Here is a 5,726-nt window from a genome sequence, read left to right as displayed (position 1 = left end):
AATTATGAAATGATGTTGATAATGTCAGTTTATATCCAAGTTGGTTTTAGCGTAAATTGTTATGCTTCAATTATAGCTAAACAATTAGTTATGAGAACAAACTCCCAAAACGAAATTTGGGATGAGATATGTTATATGTAGCAGCACTTGTACGCATCAAGCCAACAAGTTATAATAAGTTCCCCTATCATAATTGGTTAAGGGCCAGGAACCAAATAATTCTCATCTTAAAAATTTGAATGTGCAAAAGATATGATTTAATTGCTCCACCACAATGCATAAAGATGGGTCCCCAAATAAGGTTGGGTGGTAAATGTTAGATTTCCTAACATTAGGGGGAGAGATGATAAGCGGCTGGAAAATAACGTATATGTAATGAATTATCACTGGTATGATCCTCATTGAAAAGATAATTCAAGTTAACCGCGACGCATTGCTCGACCCAAAAGTGAATATTATATTCCAGCTGCAAATGCTCCAATTTCAATTAGAATTAAAGTCCTTGAAGGACAGAGTCTATAGGGATAGACCGATCGGTTTTAAAGATGAAACCCCTTGAAGAATGAGAGGAGCAAATGATCAAGATGGTCATAATAATAAGGCAAGTGCTTTAAAAGAGCACCACGACATAATACTTTATAAAACCTTGGGAAAGGTTCAGGTACCTGAAATTGATGAAAAATGAAAAGATCTCAATAAATTATGTCGCATTGGAACCGATATCAAATGACCGTTGACGGTATCTTTGATACAATGTAGTGCTCAACATTATAAATGGTGATGAGGATCTTTAATTTAAATCTGTCAAAGAATTTGGACAGATATAATGATTGACCAAATAAAATACGCCATTCAAGTATATTTTGTTTCACTGGGAAAAGTGATGTTTTGGACCTATAGCCCAAGGACTTCAAGGTATAATGTCAGTGGGGTACAAATGGGTTCTTGTGCGAAGAGTAAAATGAGAAATAAAAACCATAAATATAAAGTATGGTTGTGCACTTTGGCATTTTTTTCGCAAAAAAGCCCCGACATTATTGTATGAGAGATGCATGTGTTCTCCCGTGGTGGATACAATGAGATTTCTTAGCGGTACCGCAATACATGAAAATTTTTAATGCGTATAAGAAGTTGTTGTCAACATGGTTATATTGACAATGAAAGAAAATGTAGGATTTAAATTGGTCCGAATGGCATATAAGGTTTACGAAAGATCAAGCTTAAGCAAATCTTTAATGGGTTAAAGCGATTCCATTTGAGTAATCGATGGTGATGATGTCGCTAGAAATAATAAATATAGTCTAGACCTCATGAAAATGATGGATAGATTGAATCATGATCGATTATATATTGCGAAAGAATTATTGATATAGATTTGGTTATCCTCACAAATATTATCAAGATTTTGTTGGTTATGTAAATGCAGGGCATTATTTGTATTATTACATGAAGTTTGGTCTTCAAGTAAGTACTGATTTGCATGTGAGGATACTGCCAAACTATGACGTTCGACATGACAACCAATTATTGATACTTATAAAAAGCAATTCAGGAATGCATGTCTGGCTGAGATCAATAATTCAACACATTTTGCAATAATATGATGTTTATTTGAAAATGAAGATTTCAACAATATTGTGCGAAGCTTGCATAGCTCAATTGAAAGAAGGATATAACAAAGGAGACAGGATACAACACATTTTGTCAAAGTTCTTTTCCATCCATGATCTTCAACAGAACGGTGAAATAGATGTTCAACAAATACACTCGATTGATAATTTGACGGATGTGTTCATTAAAGTGTTACCAACCTCGACATTTGAGAAGTCGGTATACAAGATTTGGATGTGTCGTCTCCAAGAATTAAGTGATATTTTAATCAGGGGGAGTATAATACGCGCTGTACTCTTTTTTCCCTTAGGAGGTTTTGTCCCAATCGGGTTTTCCTTGCAAGTTTTTTAACGAGGCAGCAAGCAATGCGTATTAGAAGATATGTGTACTCTTTTTCCTTTACTAGGATTTTTTCCCACTGGGTTTTTCCTAGTAAGGTTTTAACGAGACACATTATCTATACGGACATCCAAGTTGTTATGAAATATTAGAATAACACATGGATGTCCAACTCCTAAAGAATTAACTCCCACTACTCTTCTCCATGATGTATAGTTAATCCTCCACTACTTCCTCACAATTATGTGGTTATTACTCCACACCTCCATGATCTCCCCCATAACTATCCCATGATGTCAATTGGTTAATGTCATCTTTAAGACATCTTTTATAACTCTACGTCTATGTAATAGTATAAGTAGAGGTATGTGATGTGATATGAATACACACTTGAACACATTTGGATGAATAAGAAATCTCTCCTCTCTTGTCTCTCTATTTCTATTGTTTTCATCCTTTACTATTATTACTCTTTTAGCTTAACTTTACAACAGAAATTTAATCGATAAAAATTGTCATCAAACTAACTTTCAAGTCTTACACCACAACCCTACAATTAAGAGATTAGCTACTCATGATTCGATCATAGACAAAAGAATTCATGATTAGCCAAGGGTTTAAGAAGATAAAAGTAAAAACGGGGAAGAAAAGGATTAATGACGGCTTACAAGTGTCTCAAAGTATCTCAAAGACATCTTTCTCAACCCTTCAAATAAGTATTTATAGTATAGGAATTTAATTACTCAAAAATAAACAAAATCCTAATTAAATTCGGACAGGTTGAGCCCATCTCGTGCTGGCCCTATGCTACAGGCTCAGCACGAACCCTTCAGTGAATTTTAGATGATGAATGTGCCAATTCCACCACGCCCTTGCAGCGCGGGACTTTAATTTCCGGCAACTCGATCTTCGCGTGCTAGACCCCATATGCTTCCCTTAGTTAAATTTTTTTGTTTTTAGTTCATCACTTGTGGTCTTCGACTCGTCACCTCGTGTAATCATCATATGCTCCAAAATCAATCACTTTTAGCTCGGTTTTCCATCGTTTATCTTCATCGTGCCTGTACACATGAAATATAAAAACATAAGCCCAAATACGACGATTTCATCATAGATTAAGCGATAAAGGTCATAAAAATAGGATGTAAAATGACACGAAACATGATATTTGTGCCAAATATCACCACCCCCACTTAGACTTTGCTCGCCCTCGAGCAAACACAAGCCAATACCAAACTACACTTTTAGCTCAACTCATTCAAACAGGTCTGCAACGGGATTCGGCTAGTATGACTATCTCAAAAGAAAGATTTCAAAACCAAAACAATGAGCCAAGTTATGAAAGTCATGCCAAAGATTTAAAACCCTCATTTTTAGCACCAATGAGCAACTTCCTGAAAAACACTTCACTTTTAAAACCAATTGACACAACGACACCACTTTAAAGCATGTAAGCAACCTTACGATCAAGAAATCAACAATTCACCACTCTATTGCTAATTATGTGCCCTCACCAAAAGAAAGTAGTCCATATCTCTCAAGAATCACAAATGTTTAAATCAATGGACATAAATTAATAATTACGCTCGCTCTCATAAAGGATATCACATGCAAAGTACGACATACCTTAGGCTTGCCCGTAGTGTAACCACTCCACTAATACAAGTAAGACTAACCTAGAATCAAGTAGGACTTCGAGGGTTGTAATGTAGGCTAAGGGACGGGTAGGAATTATTTGGATAATAGTTACTAACCTCCGTAAGCACTTTAATACATATACTTCTATCATTCTTGCACAATTTCTTCATTAGTCCTTATTCAACACCAACCAACATTTAAATTTCTTCCAATTCACCTTTTTTTTTAAACACCACTCTTTTAAATGTCACACAAGTTAGAAGGGAAACTTTTTCGCTACATTTTTTTCTGTCTTTTTCAGATTTCTTTCTTTTCTCTTTTTTTTTTTTCAATTCCCAACTAACAAGTGAATTAATTCTTTTCATTCGGTGCTCCCATAGTCCTCCTAGATTACAATTAACAACCACTTTCCCTTTTTCATTCACATCCCAACTCCCATTATATATGTAAATGATTAAAGTACTCATAGAGTATTTGGATCAAAAATCAAGTTTTATAGAACGAAGGGGTAAAGGCTAATTACTGCCATCAACGAAAAGGCTAAAGGCAGCTCTGGGGTTAACTAGGGTGTTGTTTACAAGTTGGTTGGATAAACGTTTTAGGCTTTTTAGTGACTAATCAAAGAAACGCCTCTATCATTTCCTAGGCTCAACCGAATTTCATTTTGCTTCGCGAACACACAGGGCAAGTTCTAGATGTTAATACCAAACATGGATACAAATGCAAAACCTTACACACAGATGGCACACAATCAACGCAAGAGGGATTTAGTTATCCCTCAAATCAAACAACAATAAAACTCAACAATGCCAAGTGGGTCATAACGAGTCAAACAAAAACAATTCGCAAGTGCTTTCAAGAAAAGTGATACAATTTCAAGGCATGCTTTCTCAAAAAAAATTTAAGATCACTCATATACCAATATTTCACCTAACTCGTGCACCTAGCATTTTAATATGCATATCCTAAGGACTAATTTTCCCTCAAGCAGGTTGTCATCTACTCGTCATCAGGAAAAGCTCTTTCTATGAGTATAAAAGAAAAATCTACGTACGCCCGGTTCAAAGCCCCCCCCCGGGGTTAAGCGAGCCCATAAGAAAACCAAAAGGGGTGGATGATGAATGCCTACTAATGAGGGACTTAAAAGGTTATCAAAGAAAAATAAAGACCCTAAAATCTTTTTGCAATTTTTTCTATTTTTTTCCCCAACACTAAGACTCAAAACTACTAAAAAAAATCCAAAGGTACTAGTTATCATCCGCAACCTCAAAACATGTTGTTACAAACCAGGGACGTATTTTCCCACCCCACACATAAAATTATGCAATTCCCTCAATGCACATAGATGGAAAAATTAAAAACAAGTAAAGTACGAAATACTCCCTGGGGCCCACTAGGGCCTAGGTAGCAACATGCTCTCATCATCAAGGGGCAAATGACCCCACACTCAAAACTCCGACATGCTCCTCAGCTTTCATCTTCGGGTACTCAGACTTCCCCTAATCGTCGTGGCATGACATGAATCAACTTTTTCCTCCACCTCAAACTTATGAATTTCACCCCTAATTTTGCATCCAATTTTTTATCACGCTTCTGGGGCGGTGGTGTGAAAATAAAGGAACCAAGAAATAGATGTCGCTTCTTGTACTTCTTGACCCTTAAGTGAGGAATGTCGTTTTGTCTTTTTGGTGTAGCAAATTTTAGGACGTAAGGCTCTTGTTCCTCATCTATGCACTTCTTCATCGGCGTAGAGGGCTCTATTTCCATGTCCCCAACCACGCATAATGTAGAAAAATGTTTAGAATGAGGACCAACACGTCCCAACTCTAAAACTGCATTATTTTTAACATCATCACTTTGTACACTTCCTCAACATTGACATCATCAACAAAGATCTGATTTAATGGTTGGAATTCCACTATCTGCTCCACATGCTGGCCACTATCGAAGGTAGCATGTAGTTGGGCATCAGACGCCTCAACCTTTTTATTCATTTATGTCTGTAGGTTACAGATATCTAAGCCAAATTGGTCTATCTCTTGTCTGAGCTCAGTTTTGCCCTCTATTAGTTGTATAGCAATGTTTGTAAGACCATCACGGAGAAACCCATGAAATTTCATTTGTTGAGCTTGTTCCGT

Source organism: Lycium ferocissimum, chromosome 11, assembly GCF_029784015.1.
Source record: "Lycium ferocissimum isolate CSIRO_LF1 chromosome 11, AGI_CSIRO_Lferr_CH_V1, whole genome shotgun sequence".
Classification (NCBI taxonomy): domain Eukaryota; kingdom Viridiplantae; phylum Streptophyta; class Magnoliopsida; order Solanales; family Solanaceae; genus Lycium; species Lycium ferocissimum.
The sequence above is the reverse complement of the archived record's forward strand: the minus strand, read 5'-3'. Positions refer to the sequence as shown.